General features: G+C 34.1%; 1 pseudogene; it reads left to right on the top strand.

The window, feature by feature from the left end:
* The first annotated feature begins 300 nt into the window (after positions 1-300).
* Positions 301-4,828, top strand: LOC149540482 (DNA replication licensing factor MCM4-like; annotated as a pseudogene).
* The last annotated feature ends 20,095 nt before the right edge of the window (positions 4,829-24,923 follow it).

Raw genomic sequence — 24,923 nt, 5'->3', positions numbered from 1 at the left:
CATAAGGGTCCTGTCAAATGGGTCATACTAGACAACCCTTCTATTCTACAAACCTCAATGGGTGGTCCACATTGACTGTCCAAGCAACTGCCTCCTTAGGGAATCGACATAGTAGATGCCTATGTACCAACTTTTGGTGCCTTCTACATTAAAGAAACCTATTTTGAAGATATTGCCTTGTACCAAGAAACCTTTTGGATAGAGAAATGCCTATCAATTAAGTCAATCGTTTCTTTTCAATTTGTATAATACGTTTTGTTGAAACACACATTAATTACCTCTTTTGGTTGTTATAATTAGATGCCCCAGTCTTCTGAGGGTGACCTTGATGGCAACCCCCCCTATGCTTGTTTGGGGCACAAACATAAGTGTTCAAGATGTCAATCAAGCAGTTCAATGCTTTCTGAGGAATTTTAGGGATGATCCTTCAGACCTTGAGGGGAAATACATGAGGCTCTTGGAATAGGTTCAAATTTGTCCTTGTTGGCTTCTTATGGTTACCATCTAGTCTCATTTCAAATTATTGGTTGAGCACATTTTCTTTTGTATTCACTTCATTTAGTTGATTTCTCATTTAGACAATGGAAGTCGAAGGTGATTCACTGAATATTGATGCAATGAAAATCTTCGAATATGATGAAGACCTTTATGGAAAGATAGTCAGATATCCTCCTGAAGTTCTCACCATTTTTGACATTGTATTGATGGATGTAGTTGTTCACCTCAAGTCTTTGTGGGAGAAGCACATACAGGTGATTGAATTGTATTTTTGGAAAAATATGTTTTGTCAGTTAGTATGTTTTCATTTAATGACTTTGTTGTTTTAGATTTTCTTTATTTATGCACATAAATATGCCTCAGACTTACATATAACTGTCATTGCATTTAGGCAAGAATATTCAATCTTAGAGATACAGTTAACATGCAAGATCTAAATCCATCAGGAAGGCAATGCTTTTTAAAGTTACGTCTTCATTGTTCAATGCCATTTGAAAAATCTAATAAGGGGGTTTTGTTGTCTTTGAAATCTAGATATTGAGAAGATGGTTTCTGTCAAAGGAATGATAACTCGGTGTAGCTCAATTATACCAGAAATCAAAGAAGCATTCTTTAGGTGCCTTGTTTGTGGATATGCTCCAGCACCAGTACTTGTTGATAGAGGTAATTCGTTGGATTGCAATTGAACTCTTAATATAACAGTTAATTGTGTCTTCATTGTATGTTATGTTTGTTTCTCAATTCTATTTTGCATAAACTGTGGCAGAGAATCTACGGCTTTAAACAGATTCATGCTTATGAAAGTGATCTCAGATTCTTTTAGATTCCAGGATTTTGCAAATAAGATCTTACTCCTTATTGTGACACAACCACTGTTGATCTGCTCTCTGTAACCTTAATTGGAACTAATAGGACATCGTACATGATGTTCTTCTCACATTGAGATGTTTTCTTGATGAAAGCTATATATGAGAGAGCACATTTTTTTAGTGTGAAAAAAATCCCTGTATGAGAACTTTCACACCAAATTTTATTCTCATATTCCATGAGAATCTTCTACCGAATTTTGTCAAATGTATTTCATGTTTTAAAAAAAAATCTCATATCTTTGCTTCACTACGTACAATGGTACTTGCTGTCTAAAAGTGTTTTTGCTGGATTTGTATTCACATCCTATTTTATGCTTCAAATGCTCAGGTCATATTGATGAACCTACACCTTGTGCAAGGCCAGAATGTGCTGCTATGAATTCTTTGACATTGATGCATAACAAATGCAGGTAGGAACTTGTTGATTTTAGTTTATGCATGATTTGAAGCTGCATTTTCAAGACTCTAAAGACAACTATATCCTTTTACTTTGTGGTTAGGTTTGTTGATAAGCAAATTGTAAGGCTACAAGAAACGCCTGATGCCATTCTAGAGGGGGAAATCCTGCACACTATTAGCTTGATGATGCATGAAAAACTTGTTGATGTGGCCAAACCTGGTGATCGAATCGAGGTGTGTCTAACATTACATGATATATGAATTCTACACTCGTTTTTATTGCCAGGTGTTAGCATTTGAAGGTTGACATTGGTTTTTTTTTATAGTTTACTGGGATTTTCAGAGCTATGATAGTTGGAGTGGGACCAAACCAAAGGATTGTGAAATCTCTATTTAAAGCAAAGCTCTCAAGCCTATCTTAGTCCATTTAAGTTGGAAATGAAGACCTTAATGTTGTATTATATGATTTCTAATTCTAATTTGTAAATCATTTGCTGGTGCAGACCTACATCGATTGCCTTCATCTGAAAAAGGAAAACAAGACAAGATTGCGAGCCGAAGATCCAATGGAACATGATACCAATAGTGATAGTTTTTCCTCTTTTCAAGAGGGTGATATGTCACCAGCTGATTATGAAGCTAAGGTATAAACTCATACTTTTTACCTTTTTTATATAACATGAATTTTGCAAGCTCTGAAATTGAATTTTGACTGCCAATTTCCAAATTGAGAAGTTGAAAGAACTATCTCGCATGCCCGATATCCATGAGAGGCTAACTAGGTCCTTAGCTCCAAGAATTTGGGAGCTAGAAGATGTAAAGAAAGGGCTCTTGTGCCAGGTATCTTTCTTTGCATTCATGTTCGATTAATTGGTAATTTGTTGCATGTTCTTTGAACCATATGTTAATCATTATGCTTCTTAAACAGCTTTTCAGGGGAATTGCAGTAAAACTAGCTTCAGGCACTACTTTTTGTGGTGATATCAACATCCTGTTTGTTGGGGATCTAGGTACGAGTAAGTCTCAACTACTTTAGTATGTGCATAAGTTGGCTCCTCGAGGCATTTATACAAGTGGTCGTGGAAGCTCTGCGGTTGGTTTGACTGCTTATGTATCAAAGGTTCCTAAAACTAGTGAAACAGTAAGTTATTAACTCAATTTGTTGTTCATTGAGCTCTTTGGGCTGCCTGCTCCCCTACTGCTACCTACCACTTTATTCTATATAAACTGCTTATTTCTTTGAACTCAACAGGTTCTAGAAAGTGGAGCATTGGTAATGAGTGATAGGGGTGTTTGCTGCATAGACGAGTTTGACAAGATGTCAGACAATGCTCATAGCATGTTACATGTGGTGTGATTTTTCTTTGAGCTCTTCGAATTATGTACTTTTACTGGTTTCTTGACTTCATAATCTATGTTGTTGGTTGGCTTGTATATCAATGTCTGGTCATTCCTTTGAAGTAGGTGATGGAACAACAAACAGTGTCAATTGCATAGGCTGGGATTATAGCATCTCTGAATGCAAGAACATATGTTATAGCTTGTGCCAATCCTAGTGGTTCACGCTACAACCCTAGATTGTTAGTGATTGACAATATCCAACTTCCTCCAACATTGCTTTCCAGGTGGACTATGTTTGGTTTTAGAATTCAAACTGGAGAATTTATTTGTTGTCACTCAAGTATAAAAGAATCACAAAAAATGCCTGCAGGTTTGATTTGATCTACCTAGTGCTTGATAAAGCTGATGAACAAACGAACATGCGCCTTGCAAGGCATCTTGTTGCATTACATTATGACAAGCCAGAGGTAAGTTCTAATTTGGTCAATACTATGTAGTAATTAATGGGGGGTCCAATGACGTGATATTTTTGATGTGAACTACATTATGATTCTAGGACCAAACGCTGGATGCATTCGACCTCCCAACTCTCACTTCGTATATCACTTATGCAAGACAACATATACATCCTAAGATATCTGATGAGGCAGTAGAAGATCTGATTCATGGTTATGTTGAAATGCATAGGAAGGGAAACTTCCCTGGTAGTAGCAAGAAGGTTAGCTCAATATATTCTCAAATTCAATTTCTGTATAGTATGCTTACAAGTTACACACGTGAAAAAAGTAATAGTATATCTCATACTTCTACTGAAGAATGCATCTAGATGCAGGGCAATTCTCATGTTATGTTAACTTGTTCTCCTAAATGAATTGTATAGGTTATCACAATGACTCCATGCCAAATTGAAAGCTTAATATGAATAAGCGAAGCCCTCACCTGCATTAGATTCTCTGAGTGGGTAAGAAAATCCTATGTAGACAAAAGTGGGTTACATTTCTAAATGTTTTAAAGCTAGATTGAGGCAATAAAAATATATCTTACATTCCAATTCTGCAGGTTGAAAGGTGTGATGTGGCAGAATCATTCTAGCTTCTTGAATTGCACTTCAACAATCTGCCACCGATCATTCAACTGGTAACCATTGTGCATCTTTGGCAATGAGGATTGTCAATTCATTTAGTTGTATATTGAATGCATTATCATCACAAAATCAGTCAGCTCTGAAAGAACTATGTTAATTGGAAGCCACTGAATGCATTTGAGTGTCATGGTTATAGGGATTGACATGGATCTCATAAACATAGGAGTCTCAACTAGTGAAAGAATGAGACGAGCCAATCTTATTTCATCACTGAGGATTCTTATCATGGAAAGGATGTAGGCAGGGGGACCATCAACCCATATTACCAAGGTAACATTCTTTATACTGCCCTAAATAGTGTTGAGAAAATTGTTAGTATGGCACCTAACCAGATATGAATGAATGCAATCACAGTTGATGGAGGAAATGCACAAATAGGGATCCAAGGAAGTTAGCCTGAATGATGTAAGTAATTCTTTGTTGTGGGTAAATTTCAAGCTATTTCCAACTTCATTTTCTTGGGGGAAATGAATACATTATGAGTTATGTTGTTCAATTTCAGATTCGTAATGCAATTGGAAACCTTGTGAGTGAGGAGTTTGTTACAATTCATGGGGACATTGTGAAGAGGACCTGAACAAGTTTTGAGGATGATATGGCCCCTATAATAATTAGTAATGAAGTATTTGATAAGACTATGGTCAGTGTGTTGTGGAAAACTATTTTAATATGCCCTGAGCTTCATGCTCTGTAGTACATCGATGGGTACTTTCTCTTGTAAAAAAATCAAGAAAATTGAAGGAATCCAAAGCCTGGGTGTACTATCTGTGACAAAGACAATCACCGAGGTAATGATGGATATCTTATAATTCTTGCTCAGATAAGAGGATGATAATTATAAATTATGAGAATCATTGGTGTTTTGTTCTGTCAAGTTTTGGAGTGAGGAAAAAGTAATTGCAATTATAAAGGTATTTTTTTTCAACCAACGTAATGGAAAAAATTCATTTTAATGTTCACAATGGCATTTGTCAATTAAAACATTATTTTAAAACTTGATCTTAATATTTTTTATAATCAATGGATTTCTTTCCAATGTCTATCTCTCGACTCAACACATTTTTTCATTTTTCTTTCCTTCTTGCTTCATCATAAATAATTGGTTCGCAAGCGCTTATGGTATTCTTCTTGCTAAGATTATGAAGTGGACAATGACTTTCAATCTAGATAATCAAATTTTTGGCTCAAATTTTTTGGGTAAGTGTGATGATATGTAGTGCATTATAAATTTTATCTTCAATGAAAGGATTAGCACCTCTAATTTTCAAATGGCGATCAACCAGAACTAGCTGACAATCTAACCTTAAAAATACATTTTATGCCAAATTCCAATCATAGTTAAAAACATTTAGCTATTGGAAAATGGCAAGATTATGTCTTATTTCAGATATGCAATAAAATGGGCAAGAAATGTGGAAGAACGTTAAGTTTTTATCCACCAAAACATGAGTAAAATTGTATAAACTGAATGTATTTTAAAAATAATGTCAATTCCCTTCAAAAGAAATATTTTGCATGCAAATTACTTGCTGAAGATATTTCAAGTTCAACAACTCTTTAATCACAGGATCCACAATAGTTGGAAGTTTTGACCTGTCTGTCAACTGTGGCTTGGCCTGCAGCAACAAAAAATTCTTAGTATATGCATCTCAACATTTAAAAAATACATCAAGCAATTTAGGTCAGTTACAGTCTGTAAATTAACTGGCATTTTTTTCTTCTTTAACATATTCGACAATCAAGTACAATTAATAGGAATACAAGAGCAAAACTTGGAATTCTACTAATGTCATCAATGTTAATCTTGGGTACTAGTACAAAGCCAGTAAGAAATCTGTAGTTGTACCAACCAAGATATTTACAAGGCTTGATCACAAAAGGTTCATTTAGCACAAAAAAACTTCAAAAATATTGTATATATACACTCTTTGACGTTGTCAAAGGGAACAATTATTTTAATAATGTTTTACGTAAGAATTGCTAGAGGAAATGATAAGCATGAAATATATTCAAGTTTTGACACTAAGGAATTGAAACATCCGCACTCAAGAATTGCCTCAAGTATTTAAATTCACTCGAATTATGCCTTATAGCTTCTTTGAAAAACAATGATTTAGATAGTCAATGGTATCTTAAGTACTATATACTAGTGCTTGCACCAAGCATAGATGCAAGAGTATAGTCGATAGTGGCATGCAGTTGATCATTTTAGAAATGTGGCAGCTAGTAGCATTGTTTTATAGAAAAGCCCTATACTATTATTTGGTAGGAAGATAATTAGAACAAAAGTAAACATGGTGTGCACAACTAGCGTCATTTGATTGTTTTCTATTTTGAGGTGTAGAATATTTGGTGGATCTTAATTTTTGTGGAAACTATTTTGAGCAAGGATATGCTAAAAATGAGTTCTTCTTCTACAACCATAAAAACATTATCATATTCACCATCCAAACTATTGAGTTTGAACCAAATATCAATATGTAGTTTATGAACAGTTGGCCTAAATGGTTGTTATAATTGAGAATAACACCGAGCTTGATTTGATGAGTTTTTTTTATTGACTCATAAATTTTCTAATAATTCAATAGATTAACCCATTGATAAAAAAATATGGAAACTCATTAGCTATTATTGTGGAGTTAGATCTCAACATTGGCTCTAGTATTTCTTTAGTTGGCAATCGTGCATTGGTTACATCTGGATTATCACCAGCTATTGTAGATGATGGAAGTGATACTATGTATGAAGCTTCTAATATAGGAACTCCATGAGAAGCTAGAGATCATTTAATGGAGATTTGGTGATGAAAAATGGGATCTCTAAAGATGAATAGGGCTCGTTGAAGTTAAGAGGGAGAAAAATAATATAATGAGATCCCAATTTTCTATATTGATAGCAATGGTAATGAGGCCAATTCCTCCAAAGGAAGAGAAATATCTAATGTTGGTACTGTTACTTTTTTTAAAGATGGTCTTGTCTCATTTCAGGCCTATATGGTGAGCATGAAATTACAGGCATAAAAGCATAGAGACTTAGAATCAACCAGTCTTGCTAGAGAAGGAATGAGTAACCCAACTACAATGGGACTTAGAGGAGCTTCGTGAATTAAGACTTTTAAAGAAGTAAAGAAAGGGTCAACATATGAATAAAACCATTTGGCTAAACTTTGTAAGAATATTCAAGGAAATTTTAAATATGATTTGTGTAAATTCAAAACTATCTTTTTGTTTGCAGTCATGTTACATCCTGTTTTCATGCATTTATTGTTATGTTAATGGATTGATAAATAAGTTCAATCTATTTGGAAGTGAAGTATATTTAATCCTCTTTCATTTGAAGAAAATTAGAGGTTTTGGATGAGAAATATATTGACAAATCCTTTGGTTTTTGTAAAAATTGTCTTGAAACTCTTATTTACAGACCTAGTGATAAGGTGTAACGCCCCGCCAAGAGATCCAAAAGAATTAACCTAAAGTTTTACTAAGTTTGCTAAACATTTTTTTTTTAAAGTAAGAATGTATAACATACACATCAAACACATAGTAGCGAAAGCAATAACATGTAATCATCGATAACCATACTTTGCAAGTTACATTTCTTAAGGATCCCAAGACGTTGAGTTACTTTTAAATTTAATTAATTATAAGTCTAACAACTATCACATACATATGAAAGAATAATCAGAAAGTCCCATGTCCATAATATAAATTTGTTCTGAATGCCTCTCGGTAAATTAATTCGGAATGCTCAATCATCCACTGTACAAGTCACAGGGTATGAAAGGCTTAAAAGAATATACATATGTAAAGATAAAGATACATCATCCTCAAATCCATGATACAAAGTACAGTAAAATAAATGAAATCATCCACCATACATGATACATCAATACATCCATAATGATAAAACATCCAAGTACAGAATGAAGGTAAATGCCAATCAAGAAAACTCCAGCCACGATGACCACGAAACGGATCTCAATGGTAAGATTAAAAGCACTACCACCCGACCGCGTGGAACCTAAATGGTCCACTCCCACCACGCTGAGGAGATAGTCTCAAGTCCCAAACAAGGTATCAAAACACAAAACACAAGTACTCTCTAAGTCTGGAAATCTTAAAAGTATACTAACTCAAGGGTTCCAACATAAATAGACATCTAGACCCAGAGGCACCACAAAGACACGTAGGAAACCTAATATGCAAACGGGAAAGTGTCATCGCAAAAGTCACATAGAAGTTACCCGAGCAATCCCTTAGGAATCCCGGGTCCCTACTGATCCCTGCGGCCACTAGTATCCTCTCGTACTGACGAGGAATACTATGGAATGCAAGGTCGTAACCAAGCGTTCTCTCTACCCCATCCTAGTCTGTACTAGCACTCAAGGCATGGGAGAGAACATACAATTATCTTATTAGGTTCATTTTCCCTTATTTAGTGTAAATGTTTTCACTTATTAAAACAACTTACAATGGGTTACTCCAGGCAGACTCTTAGGGCCCCGATCCCCATTGCAAGCCACTTCTCGACTCTACACATAGATAACCTACCCTAGGCTCATGAAATCATAAATCAAAGAATCATAATAAATCCACCTCAGTCCTATACAAGCAATTGAAAAGACATCATAAAAGATAAGCCACAAAACCACATCAGTTCTTCATGAGCAACAGATAAGCACCAAATAATAATCATATGACCACGACAGTTCTCTATCAGCAACTGAAGGCATCAATGATAAATCACAAAATCTCATGGTTCTCCAATAAGCAACCAGAAAGTATCCCAATAGTAAATTACAATACTGATCGAAGACTCAAAAATGGTCAAGTCAACACATGACATCATCAAGAACATAAAAAACACTTCAGTCCTTTCAAGCGACCGAAAAGCAATCCAAGTATAACTGATCGAGACTCAAAAATGGTTATCAAATATAACTGATCAAGACTCGAAAATGGTTAAGTCAAGTATCTCAAATACGTACATCTCAGCTTCACACAAGGAAACTGGAAAGTAATAACAAACAGTAAACACAATCATGTCATAGAGCACTTCATCACATTACCATGGTCGGGTTAAGAAAGATCGAGACCAAATCATCATGACATCACATTCACAACCCCGAGCGTCTGGTAACAACCTAAACTGGTCAATACTAGAACAACCCCAAAATACAGAGAACACATAGAAAACATCAAAGTCTTAGAGATTGGATTTGAAAGTATATAATTGAGTTAAGGTAAGGTTTATGTTTCAGTTTAATGTCAAATTCAAGTAACTAGGTTTTCACAACTACCCTTTACGATTAACCCATTTCTATAATAACTTTCATTAGATCAATAATCCAAATCTATAATTTAGTCAATTAATATTCATTATTAATTAACTTAATTAAACTAATTTTAATTAAATTAATCAATAATTGCTTGTTCTACTACTTATCTTAATCTATTCATTAATTGTTAATTTATTAATATTTAACCAAAATTATTAATAAATTAATATTCACAAACTATGTTAAATGTATTATTATTTAATAATTAAATATTACTAAAGATTAAAATATTTATTAATTAAAAATTTTAAATAATAATAATTTTTTTTTTTTATAAATAATAAAATTATTAAAAAAAAAAATGAAATAACAAAACTTTAATACCTACGTTTAAAGCCCGTCGGCTCTGCCGTAGGCCTGCGGTCGCAGGGCCTGCGGCGGTAGGTACTCTGTACCTGTCGTCGCAGTACCTGCGACGCAGGTACTGTCGGCTCTGCCGACAGTGGGGGTGGGCATGGGATAATTCCCTCCCCCCCACTAAATATATATTATTATAAAAATATTTTTTTTTCTTTTAAAAACCATTTCTATTAAATCCGACTTGTATACTTAAATTTGTTAATTAAAAAATTTACATATATGTATATATATATATATATTTTTTATCTCAACAAAATATAATCATTATAATACAATTTATTGATAATCAATATATATATATATATATATATATATATATATATATATATATATATATATAAAATAATTCTTTTTAATATATATAAATATATTGAAAACTTGTTTACTTCCTTATATTAATATAGAAAATATAGCCAACCATCCGAACTTCTAACTTAGAATTTCAGTCTTAAATTCAACCCTTCCCATTTAAATTTCATGTATACAGAAGTTCATAAACAAGCATCTGATAAATTCCAATATCGTAATGTTTAAACATTTATCACAGAGAATTCAGATTTACAAACCCCAGACACGAAGAAGACAGGAAATGATAGTTGCGTAATAAATCGATAATCGAAAACACAAGACCCTACCTGATCCTGATGCTATTATGCAATCTCCAGGAACTGTAGGAGAATTCACTCCTCTCAATAACCTTCTTCCGAAAATCTTTCTTTGGTATTAGCCTTCTGAAATTCGCTTCCAAAAGTTGTCTCTCCAAAAATTCCCGTCCAACTTCGTATATCCCAAAAATGAACCCCCCCAAAGTTGTGATAAGCAATTTCTCCTCAAATCGGGGCAATAATTGTGCGTTTACTCGAGAAGACTCTTTGCACAACTCAATTAACTCCAAATTAACCTTTATTATCTTTTCTTTTATTTTGCATTCAACTTTCATGCACATTAAGTTGAATTATTAAATAACTTTATTTAATATTCCACTTGACTTCTATTTTAAATTAATTTATTACTTTAATCTTATGTGAACTTTTAAGAAATTAAAATAACATTATTAATTTCTATAATTTAATCTTTTAATTTATTTCTCATATTTAAACTCATGCTTAGATCATGCGATCTAGAATTCTTAATAATTTAATATCTTTCAACTTTTAATTTATTTTAGAACTTAATTGATAACATATTTAATTAATTTAAATAACAATAATATTTAGCATTTATTTAAAAATGAACTCCAAATATATTATTATTAAATTAAATAAATATTATCCTGTTCTAAATTTATCTTTGAACTTTAATCTCCAAATTTAATTCTTTTATTTAATTATTTTCTCAATTAATTAAATATTAAAGATATTATAATAATTCTCCATTAAATTAAATCTTTAATTAATCTTTTTAATTAGACTTTAATTAATAGAAAACACATCAAGGACTCATATAACAACATACGAAAACCCAACATAGAAAAACACATACTAAATCAAAACAAAAAGGGTTATAAACCCGAAATTACATCATTTGATGCATTCAGAGGGTACTTAACTCAGATACTTGTCCTAATTATCAATTAGGACAATTGGCTAAAGGGTTTAGGAATTGGACTCAAGAGTTTATCTCCTCTCTCTTACCATTGAGACAATGCGATAGGGTACGCTCATCCTGGCAATTCAGGGAAGTCGATACCCGGTACCTGCAACCTGCATAAAATCCACGCATGTACAAACACAATATTCTAAGCTAAACAGACAATGGCAGGAAGTGGTGCATCGTGTAGATCCCGACTAGCAGGTGACTACGACTCCCTTCCTTAACCACATTAGAAACACCATACATAAATAAAACAAACACACACACCATACACATGCAGTATGGGGTAAGTATCCATAAGAAGCACATGGAATAATAAACCATCTAACTAATCATCATCGATAATTGAAAGCATTGAATAATCATCATACATGCATGAAATATAGAGTACCAAGTAATCTCATCATATAATAAACTGAGTGTAAAACAACATCTGATAATCTCTAAAATAATAATACTAATCATCAAACATAAATTGGCCTAAAAGAGTTTGGCAAGGATGACAGAAATGCGACTTAGGGGCAGGCACTACGTAAGGGTTTGATCAAATAACACATTTTGACCATGGAAAAATGCTGAGTTTTACCTTTTGGGAAATAAGATTCATGCATCTTTCGAATAAATTTGTTTTGATATTGTTTGGTTTTGTATCTTGGAAGTTATTTGACATTCTAGAGGGCAGAACTCATAAATTCTATGACAATAATAATCAGTCTCAATGCAGAGGCCATAAATTTCTATCTAACTGTTGGATGATTCTGATTTTTGGATATGTTTTAGGAAGGCTGAATATCCACAATCCCACCACTGTGATTGGTGTAATAATGTATAGTTTAAAAGTTATGAATAACATAATCAAAATTATCAAAACTACATATGATAGTTTCATGGCAGTGAGTAGGTGAAATGTTATCATATTATTTAGGTTTGGAGAATCTTGCAATGTAGCTTATAGAAAATAGATCTCTAGTGCTTAATAGAATGAGTATTAATTTCTATGTTCAAAAATATAAGAATGACTAATATTTGGCAGCAATATAATACATGAGTGTGTGGAACATCTTATAAAAATGGTATGTTTGTACATGGAACACTAGAAAATATGATTCACAAGGTGTCCCTACATGATTACCCTCCATAACATTGAACTACTACTTTACAAGGTATGGAATTCCGAATCCATTCCCTATATTGAATTCCATTTCTATAAATTGACACAATCAGCATAAAAATGTCCAGCTAACAATCTATGCATTGTAATGTCTTAAAATATTTTGAATCTTTGAAAAGGCCTGGGTCAACATACCTATTTTAGCAAATAACCCTTCAATGTCTTTAACAGATCTCTCCAAATCAGAGAGAGGTATGTAGGCCTACTCGGTCAGAGTGTTTCTGCTCACCATACAACATCCCAAATGTAAGTCTCATCTAAGAATATCATGTAAACTACATCTACTAAATAACACTACTAATAGAAAAAATGTCAAATAGGTTAGTATGGAGAAAAATAATACTGAAACATATTTCAAAAGTCTCCTTGTCTGAATATTAAATAAACAAATATTATTATTGAGAAATTGCCACCATGCAGATAATTTTAAATTGAAGTTTGTGTTTACCATGTCCAGAGAAGAATGATCTAGAAATTCAAATGCTGAGATGATCTCCCCTAACTGTTGTTTTGCTGCAGAGAGTAGTCTCTATAAAAAGCGAACGAAATTTTTTAATTTTAATACAGCTGTCAACTTGAAAATAGTTCTATGCTCCACAAAATCTGAGGTATCAATTCCTATAACATATCATTTGTGCTCAAGTTTAAAGTGAAAGAGACCATACAAACTATTGTAAGTTGTGCCCAACTGGGAAACATTTAAAATAAATTAAAATACAAATTTCAATCAAATTCATGTTAGAATCAGTCATATAAATCAATAAAATTGTTACCTTGCTAGCTCCATAATACTACAGAAATTAGTAATCATATCAGATCAACCATGGATTACATTCTTTGAAGTGTCTAAAGTAACTAGCAAAAATCATCATTTCAAAAGTAAACATGAAAAGAAAAGTGAGAGAGATTCTCATCCACTAACAGGAATGCTTGAACATTTTTCTCTATATGTTGAGCAGAACTAACCTGAAATACATTCTAGTGTATTTGTAAAGATCACAAGTTATCCCTCTTCAATAGACCCCTCTTGTACACTCTCCAGTTACAGTAGCCACATGGACTCATGTAGCAATTGTATAGGCACAAAATCCAAATAATTGCCTCTCTAAAGCAACAAAGTTTGAGTTGGGAATTCAAGAGCTTTTATGCAAGTATTTTCTCAAATTTTAAGGTATCTTGGTCTTACATATCCACTTTGACAATTGTATGATAACTAATCTCCAAATTATACTCTTCAAAACATCAGTTGCAATGTAGGTAGCAAACTGTATTTAATACATTTGTCTTATAATTGAAATCTCATAATATTAATAAAATATTATGACTGTCAAGTCAAATGGGATGACCTTGAATGCTAAATCATAGAGACTTTCATAATTAAAACATGTGGTCAAATCACAAGGATACATGTTGCATGCCTAAAATGCACAACTGTTGAACATCGAATTCATGTATAGTATTGGAAAGTGTTTGAATGTCAAATTAGATTAACCATGATATTTGATTTGAGAAACACCAAATGGACATTCCCTTGCCAAGAGTTGCTTAGATGTGTCATCATACCTTTCCTGTGGTTCCATAATGTGGTCAAGTTGCCAAAAATTCCTAAAGGTATTTAAGTCAAAGTGTTTGTTGAAGTGTCCTATGTGTTTTTTGACAAGTAGGATTGGTTATAAAGCGTAATGTCCTCATTTTAGCTCGGCATGGTTTATGTTTGGATTGACCTATTATTAGCCCTCGTAGGTTAAGGCTGATGGCTAGAGAGCCCCATCTGGCAAAACAAGAGGATCTTTCCCTTCTATAGTACAAAAGTGTTTAGGATTGCTCCTCATTTGTTTCAGTCAGCTACACTTACAATTTATAGTAAGTTATGTATCCAACATTTCTACATTTGGCAAGGCACCTGGACCGATCTCAACGCAGTGACGACCCTTGGCACTACTGATTTTATCAAATATTCAGGGAATTACTAGTTATAGTAGGTTAGGAGTTAATAGAGAGAACCATTAATATTTTTAGTAAGGTAGTTGGTTGTGCGATGGAAGCAATGGTTGACCAACTGGTTTAGATGAGACAGAAAGATGATGAGTAATCAATGAGATATTAAAATTATAGTAATAGTAATAAAGCTATTTATAATGGTTATATTGTAAATTTATTACTTATCTTCATAAAGTATTATTGAGGAGCCATTATATTTAATGGAAAAGTATGCCTTTAATAATGACATAATTTAATTCAAACACAAAAAATAGTTATATAAGTCATTAAAGTGACATATTGGTGAAGCCTCATGAGTCAAACTTTATTGAGGAATTATAAAAGCCCTAGAAATGAAATTGATTGATTTTTTGTTTATGAGTTTTGACTTTTATATTGGATGTTCCAGGGAAGAGTGCAATGTGACCCAGGGTTTTATATTGGATGTTCCAGGGAAGAGTGCAATGTTGAGTTACAAAACATTATATGACTACTTTGAGTCTTTATTGCATTCAAAGCATGAAATTTAGTACTGGTCCTAAGTTTTCATAGCAATCAAACCATGGATTTTGTATTGATTGATTTTAAGAATTTATATTATTCAAACCATGGATTCTAATGTTAATTCTAGGTTTTTATGGCATTCAAAACATGAACTATAGAAGAATTTATATGGTCTGAAGGGATGCTGCCCCACACTTCTCGTCACCACCCTTGTAGTCAAATGTTCTTCTTGGACTCCTGGGATATTATTATTGGGTAAAGCTTAAACGGTTTTCAATTTGTTTGTTTGCTTTTGCTATTTGGGGTTCTTTGGAAAGGGAGGAGATCCTGGCAGCGGCAAGCCCAAACTTTAGATTGTTGTTCCTTCTACAGCTTTTGGTGGAGCATTAATAAGTTTTGTACTATGCCCAGCAGAGTTGATAAAGGTAACAAGAACTAGACTTTGTATCTATTGTATGTATATAAATTGAACTCTAGACTCCATACCATTGACTATTTGTTGTTTTGCAATGTAGATTGCAAGTTCAGGAGAATGCATATGTGTATTTCAAAGTGAACTTGAATTTTTGTTGTCTCCAATGATAACATAGCAGTGTGGTATTTAATGGAAGGCATTTACAATTGATTGAATTGCCAGTGATTTGACATAAGTGGCTAAACATATTGTATTTATAAACAAATATTGTGTGTGCATGGAGTATTGTTCTAAGTAATATATGACAAGAGAGACTCAGGATTCGAGGTTGCCCTAGAATTGTGTTGAGGATTCGGTAATGGTATTGAAATTATTATTGAAAGTTTCTTATAATGGACACTTGAACAGAGCTGAAATTACTGAAACTTTCAAAGAATGAACATCAATTCATTTAGTTTTGAGGAATTCCATGATTGGTATTTATATCCCTCGTTATAATGGTTCCACATAGTAATTCTTTAGCACTTCTTTTATTATCTTGTTGATCAATCAAATTATAATATTATTAATTAGATAAATATTAAATAACAATACATAAAACCATCAGAAAGCCCATCGCAGAGCCTCATGGCTTTGGTGAACCATCCGAAGGGAGAAAGAACAATATGGGCATGTTGAATAGGGGTGACAGGACACATCTGTTTACTCTTTCTGCTCATGTCTGTTAACAAGAAAATGTCAAATACTACACAATATGCATGAAGATTCATGCTTCAGTTGATCTCAAATACAATTTGAGATCAATTTCTAATTTAGGAGCAAAACAGTGAGATTGCAAGATCTTCAACTGAATATTGACTTAAGATTCATGAAGGTAAAAACCAAACTGCTAAAAAACATTCAACCAATCTTTGGTAAGTTGTTCTTTTCTCTTGGAAGCTTACCATCCCAAATAAATCACACAGTGTTAGTAACTCTCCTTGTGAAGATCAAGCCAAATTTTTAGGTCATCAATCCAAACCAAACCAAAGTTTGGAGTAATCTCCCTGTAAATCTGATTGAACATTTGAGATGTTACATCAATTTATCTTCAATGACTTTTTAAACTGATCAAAACTGAGTAAAAAATAAAGCTGTTTGTAAAAGGGTTGTTCAAAATTAAAACATCAAACCAATATTGCATTGAAACGTTTGTTGAAAAAGAAACTACAGAAGTATTAGCTAATTTTGATCTTCATGAATAGGTTTAGTTCTCATATTATTGTGTAAATCTAATACAATGCCTGCTTCTTTATGCATTGTGTGGGTGTTCATAATGTTAGTAGAAAATATAGCAACATGGAAAGATGCTTAATGAATAGATTCCTCTATTACCAATGTGTGTTGTCCCCGGCTTGAATTTGTTAAGGAAGTTAGGATCAGATTTAATACCTTCTTAAATTATATGAATACCCTTAATGCGATGGATCCACTAACTTGTATCTTCTTGATGATGTGATTAATCAAATTTTCTTGCAGGTTTTGCATATATAGTTTGACTGCTAGAATTGTAAGTATCTTCTTGAAATCACTTTCAATATTGTTTTCTGCATTTTCCAATCGGCAGCAATCTTGATAGTATATATAAGATGCTATGTGGGTGAAGCCATGTAGGGACATGGCCCTCAACGGGGCATTTCAGAAAGATATGATTATATTCTACTAAAATTTTGCAGTAAAATAAGTCTTTAATGTCATGGAGTTTAAAGCACATTTGCAACATGAAGATTATGTTAAAGATGATTATGACAGAGAAATATCTCCATGTGTGAAACAAGTCTTATGTTAAAGGCAATATGTGGTGCATCAAATATGGATGAATGGAATCTGCTTGCCACATTCATGTGGAAGAGGAGTAAAGATTCTACACAACAATGAAGACATCAAATATAAAAATACAACATAGATATAAGATGGTATGTAATCTGAGAAATGACATGGATTGAAAAGTAGGGTCCACTATTAGAGATGAAATATGTGGTGATAAAATAAGACAAATTGTTAAGCTAGAGATAAAATAATCATGTTGTACTATGATAGCATTTCTGATATAGCACAAGTTTATTAATAAGAAAATGATGCACCAAAATAGCAAGTCCTTCATGTCATAACATCACTAATAGTTGTGTCATTAAAATTCTAGATCATACCTGAAGCGAAGTCGCAAGAAAAATTAACAAAATGCACTAATTTATTGATGCACTATAATCTAGCTTTGTCAATGTCAGTATTATCTCTTTCAAAGTTTTCAAAAATTTTGAATATCTTTAAGAAAAAGGACCCATGCCAGATCGTGAAACTCTAAGAGTCCTTGTATAATCCCTGTCTCTTACAAGTTTAAGAAACTCAACCTATATATCATAACTAGTAGTCTAAAAATATCATGATTGTGAACATAGAAATAATTGACCATCCTTCTATATCAAATATACTAAAAATTATAATCAATGAGAACATCTCAATACTTTCTTAAGTTGAAATAGAAACACAAGATTTTCCTCAAAGAAGTTTGAATTCCACTGCTTGATATTTTTAACAACAATAACAAATATGCCTTTATTTACCAGTTCTTGCATCTCCAATACAAATTCAATTTTATCAGCATAATTGTAATTCAAAATACCCTAAATAAAAGATCAAAAAGAATTGAGGGTAAGTATCTAAGAAAACATGATCTCCTTAAGGGAAAATTGATCTTTTTTTGCTCACATGTACATGATCAAGAGTCTTACTATTGATTCTAGAAAGAAGTTGATTATGATCTCTATGTGTTTGGTAGCATCCACCATTAAATTCCCTTGTGATTCACTTTCATAATGTCTCCCTTTCCACCTAGGATGATTTTCTAGATGTACTCCTAATTTATCAGTATGACAAGTCTTGTTGGAGCTGGAAGCTTCACTACCATGAACATGTTCGATTGGAGGTCTCAATTCAACATCTTAATCATGCTTATGTGAGAAATTTAATGGGAGTTCATACATCACCACGTCATTTGAAATGGTTTTAATAACTACCTACTCTTATCCACTCCTAATGTTAATAGTAAAAAATTCCTTTGAGTATGTATTATCTGGATTGGTATCATTTGTAATTAGCTTCAATGATCTACTTGTGAGAGAGATGTCTAAACCTATCAACAAAAGTCACAGATTATGACAATTTGAAGTAATATCTTGCTGAGGATAAATTATTTATTTCAATAATTATTGGTGTCTCAAAACTAACAAAAGACACCTTTTGAAAATGCATCTTGCATTTTCCTAAATCCATAAGTGACCTTATATGAGGGAGAAATTATACTAGAATGTACAAGGCCTCTATATACACAATATTCTTGAACCAGGTCATCAAGCATTCACATGTTCAGCTTCATTTGGCTAAGTTCATTCTATGAGAAGAAATACACATAAGAAAATAAATTCATTCAGAAAACCTGTGACAACTTATCATGACAGACAAAATGGAGATGATACCTTCTATTTGGCAAATAAGTAAATATCTCCAAGTAAATACCAAATTCAAACTCATGCTTAGGTTGCATGTGTCAACATTCCCCATCGACCTTAGTCGCAAGGCTAACTAACTTATCAAGAGTGTGTATCCCACAAATGAAATTGGTATAAATGTTACAACTGCCAAATTTGGAAGGCATGGAAATTCAGTCATCACTATCCTATGTAGTACACTTAATTTCATATGTTGGAATCATTTTGTGACTTGTACACATGATAGTCCAATAGTTTTTAATGTCATCTTCATCAAAAAATTTCTATGATAGTCTAATAGTTGCAGGTGGCATCTTCGTCACAATTTTTCCATGATAGTTTTGTTGGTCTGAATTTTTGCATAATCGAATTCCTTTGTCCAAGGTATAGAAGAATTTAGATTGGGATCCACCTATGGTGAATAGGGTTTCTAGCCAAGACATATTTTGTAGGTCTTTGAAGCAATTTTTTGTCGAAACCATAGGTCTTGTTTTCTTTTAAATTTTTCGGGCACGAAACTAAAAATATGTGAAGATTCCCATCCTTTTCAAACTTTTCGTGCCCTGAGTCACATCTTTTCTTTTGTGTTTCTGACCGCCTGATCCCTAAAAGATCTACAGCAATTGCTATCTCGCTATGAAAAGATACAAGTATTTTACCCTTAGTGACATAGTGACCACTGCTAAGTTGAAAAGCGGTACCGTCAAGTGGAAATACGGTGATCGGAGATTGTATTGTTTCAGAGATATTTCATCACGTTTATAACAGACATGTCAGAACTTAAAAAGGAATTACAACATTGAGGTACAAAAGGCGTCAACAAAAATCTTAGCTTTTTCGATTAGTCGTTTTGTCGCTATCAGAGAAATTGGGCACTTCACCGTTAGCAACACGACGCCTTCACCAAAAATAATGGTTGGCAGTCACTTTTAATTTTTCTATGATCGTAAGTTTTTTCAAGCTGCGTGGTGCATGTGCTATTTTATTATGTGTCTGATGCATTAACGAGGGTAGTTATGACTTCACTCGCCTTTATCTTTTCGACCCTGAATTTTGATGAGTCACCAGAAATCGCTATGTCGCTATTGAAGAATTGGTGTCTCTCGTCGTTAGCAACATAGCACCCAGATGGAAAGTAGTACTGCGACAAATTTTCAGAGTAAGGGGGTCCCAGAAAGTACTCCATCAGATATCAATTATAAAGCTTTGGAACATGCTAGCATCTAATGGGCTACACGTATACATCAAGAAAAGTAAGGACACTGGGATTCGCTATGTCACTATCGAAAACTTGTTCTTCTCTCCGTTAGCGACATAATGCCTAGCTAAAAAATAAACAAATATGGGCCCCAAGCAGCATGGTAATATAGCCAGGTCTTCAAAAATTTGAATCCAAATGCCAGCGGGGCAGGATTTCATCACGTCATCAATGATTGGACCCACGCCCTATTCACAAAATATATGAAAGACTCTGATCGTCAGATCTATCTCAGATCCATGATTGTCACTATCTCGCTATGGCGAGTTGCATGAAGGTTACGAATAGCAACATGGCAACAAGGGGCCCACCATATTTCTTTTGAGCAATGCATCGAATTTCATCTACATGATCAAATCAGGATCAATGGCGGGCGCTATCTTGCTATGGCAAGGTGCTCACTCTTTATGTATAGCGAGATAGCGCCTAAGTGACACGTGTCCTCAGAGTTCTGTTGGTCCAATTCAGAGGCGCCAACAATGAAGGAAAGGTACACATATCAAATTTTCATTGGGTTGACTGCCAGCTTGTCAAGAGGAACATGAGTCATATTTGCTTGCATCCTTGGATCGTAGGATTTTTCGTAAATCCACGCTGTAAATTTGAATATAGAAGGTAATGCCACCCTGTGCATTTATGAGAGATGAAAGCTTCACGTGTGAAGAAAAATAGAGTATAACACAGAAAATTTTCTTCATTCCACCGTACTCGAACAAAGATTCAGAGCATTTCTAAGGAGAAACAGTTGTTGAGAAGACCATGCTAGATTCGGTAAGATTGTGAAGCAGTTTGTTCGTAGAAAGATTGCAGTAACACTGAGAAGAACTAGAGCGAAATTCAAAGTAAGTACTTGCATTATAATCCTTGCGTTTTTTCAATTCCTTCGAGAGTTAATTAAAATGGCTCCAAAATAGAAAGTGTTTTCTAGTCAAGAGAACTATTTGGATAGGAATGTCCACGATGATTTGCTTGAACTGCTCCCTTCTTCCACTGTTGAAACTATAGAAGTTAAGAGGCTAACTTCATTAAACCCTAGGTTGAAAATAGCAAATGGGCTATATGACAAAGGAAACTAGGTTAGGGATGCAACAACTTCATAGACTGGTCTTGTTTTATTCAAAAAATGGTTTTCAAAGAGGAACCTTTTTGCCCCACATGCCAACATCTAGAATTTTGGTCTAGGGAAATTGGTGGTTCCCAGTGTTTTCATGGATTATGATCTTTTGGAAGTTGTAGCTAAGAATTACGACCAAGCCCTTAGGGTAGTGAGGAGAACTGATGGTGAAATCTTAATTACAATCAGCGCAGAGGAGATTAGGGAAGTTTTCAGTTTAGGGCCTGTCACTAATTATCATGTGCCCATTGATTTGAAAGGGTTAGAAAATGAGTATATGTCTAAGAGAGATGCAGTTAGGCAAGGAGCATTGAGTGCACACATAGGTAGAATTGGAACACTACCAGAAATAACAGCGTCCTCCAAGGAGCCTTTCAAAAGGGCATACTTCAATTCTAGAGCTATAGAAATATATAGGTCCTTGTGTAAAGTTTTTGGGATAGATGAAGAAGAGTTCATGCCTATGGATTTTGTGTATGTGATTACTTAGATTTCCTCTTTTGGTGTGGATATAATTTTTGATTTTGCTTCTTACTTAGCTGAGGAGATTCACATTGGACTGATTGAAATTGCTAAGGGTAAGGTGGAACAAACTTTTGGCCATTATTCTCTATTAATGCACATGTTCTTATTCAAGGGAGTAACATATTTTAGTAAAGAAATGGAATTAGATGGAGAAGAGGGTGGAGAAGCATTACCAGTTCAATTGTGGAGTGCAGATATGACTTGGGATGCAGAGAATGCCAGTTTTGTCAAGTTTGATAGGTATTTCGCTTCAAAGTTGAGATGCCTCCTATTAAGGGACAATCCCAGAATCCCCAAAGCATTAATGAATCTCATTAGGCCTATGGACAACCCAAGTGGTTTGAAAGTTTCACATAATTGGGGAGATGTCATTTCATATTCTGTTTCTACTGTATTTAGAATATATGATTTTATAGGAAGCCCTCACGTACTACCCTACCAAGTGCCTTTGAAGGTAGGAGTTGCTGAGATATTGTGGCAGCTGGGAGGAGTGGAGGAAACCTTTCTATTGAAAAGACAAAAGGGGTCAATTTTTCCTACTTGCACAGTGGCTCATCATTTTGTAATCACAAAAGGAGGTTGGCTTTCTCTACACAAGATTTTGAATCCTTATAAGATGGCCACTTCCCATCCTCATTTTTGTGATTCTGAAGGACTTTATCATTTGGCTCTGAGGCACAGAATTAAGCTTGGTAAAATTGAGCATGAATTTTATTTTTCAGAAGACTTAATAAGGAATGAGTACTCCTTGCAGGAGCAAGAGACTAGGAAAGAAAAGTAGAAAGTCTTTTCTAAAATTTTGGATTTCATTCATTGTTTTGATCCAGATTATAGTCCTTTGGATGATGCAGTTACAAATGTAGATAAGATGAGAAAACTTATGAATAATTTTCTTGAAATAATAGAGGCAATGAATGAAAAGAAGCAATTCTTTATTAGGTTCTACCCGGATAAGGCCAGGGAAGTAATGGCAAGATTGGGTTTTACTCCCAATATAAGGGCAGGTCAATTAATTGTCCAAAAAAGGTTGGGATATACTATTGTTCAAAATAAAAAGAATACAGTAGACAAAGGCAAACAAATAATTGAGTCCACTAGTAGGGTTTTGGAAGAGAGGCCTACTGAGCCCTCCCCTAAGAGGAAGAAAATAATAAGAGAGGAGGATTCTCATGTTGAGGAGTATTCACCTTCACAGACCCCTTTGAGAACCGGGGAGGAGCAGCTCACTATTGAGCAAATTGAACAAATTGGATCACAAGGGGGAGCTTTTGTCACTCAAGCAGAGATCGATGAAGGGAACCCCCAGGAACCTCCTGTGCCAAGCCTCAAGCTGACTGTAGCTGATTTTAAGGGAAGGGAATTGGACCTTGTTTTGGAACAAGCCAGCCAGCAATTTTTGTCAGATGACAGTTTTCTAAGGTCTAGGGCTTTTCATCAATTTGCTTGGAGGGCAAACATCCACAATTTTGAGGAAAGATGTAAGAACATGAAAACAGAGCATCTAGAAATGGGTGAAGCCTCCATCCAAAACCAAATAAAGGAGCAAATGATGCAAGAATTCTAGAACATTACCGCTGAGGAGGGAAGGCAAATGGTAAAAACTTCTAACATACTATTGTTTCCTAATTGGGATATTGCAGATGCATTGATTTTCAACTCTGTTTCTATTAGACTGGAGCTACAAGACCCAAATAAAAAGGAATTTGCAGGGACTATTTTTAGTGATGATCAAGCTGCTCTTGTTATGTGGTCATTAAGAAGAGGATCCAGGATTGTATCAGCATAGCCTGATGGTTCAAGACTGATAGGGAATATTATTGTGAGGAGAGTTGCTGATACCTCACACATACAGGCAGCCCACATGAATGTGGATTATTCTCAGTTTGCCTTGGCTATTGCTAAAAGGGAGGAAAAGGAAATGTTTGAATTACAAAGTAAATATGAGGCGGTTGTGGATGCCTACAATAAAGAGGTAAAAAGGAGAGTTGAGCTTGAAAACAAGCTACTGGGAAAATCCACCAAGCCTAAAATAACATACCCTCGCCCCCATGTTGAACCTTTCAAATCTACCCCCCTCATTGAAATACCAGACACACCCCAAGGGCCATAGTATTACATTGCTGAGGATTTTGAAAAAGAAAAGAGTAAACTATGGGCCTTACATGTAGAGCTGGAATCTAAATATGACGATAAACTAAGAACAACTCTTACATATCTAGGAGACAAGGTTGAATGGTCACTAATCCATTATCAATTGGCCAGGGTGATTAACATCTGGGAGAAGTTAAAAGCAGATGATGAGGCTCTAAAGCCTATTGTGAACAAATTGGTGAGAAGGGAAAAAGCAATAACCTTCTTGTGTCTATCTGTTATAAATAATTCTCATGATCAGATTGAAAAAACCTTTGACATTGTTTCTGATCTTGTTGATTTTGATAGCAAAAGGATATATTTGTAGAAGATAATAATAGGCTACTTAGACAAATATAAGAGCCAAAAATTCAATTTATTTCCTCATGCCCTAGATAAGAAAAATAGTTTGAAAAGCAAAGAGGAATGGGTGAAGGAACTTGATGATTTATTCCGTTTAAGAATGAATCAAGTCATAAATCAAATAGGGCATGCACGGTGGGCCACCACAACAGAATAAATGGTGAAAGCCAAAATATTCTTTGATTCTTAAAAAAGGAATTTGTTGATATTGATAATGAGGCTGATTATATAATAAAGAAACAGAAGGATATTTTGCAATTCAATTGGCTAGATGACACATTATTTGACAAGTGGATGGCAAAAATGGCTTCTACTGAACAGTTTGATGTAGATGAAACTGACAGTGATGAGGTGCAGGGTGAGGAAGTCCAAATCATTGATACCATCATTACTC

This window comes from Cupressus sempervirens, chromosome 9, assembly GCF_028749045.1.
Source record: "Cupressus sempervirens isolate cs-2001-9-10 chromosome 9, ASM2874904v1, whole genome shotgun sequence".
In the NCBI taxonomy this organism is placed as follows: domain Eukaryota; kingdom Viridiplantae; phylum Streptophyta; class Pinopsida; order Cupressales; family Cupressaceae; genus Cupressus; species Cupressus sempervirens.
Note: the sequence above shows the minus strand (reverse complement) of the source record. Positions and strands in the feature narration are given on the sequence as shown.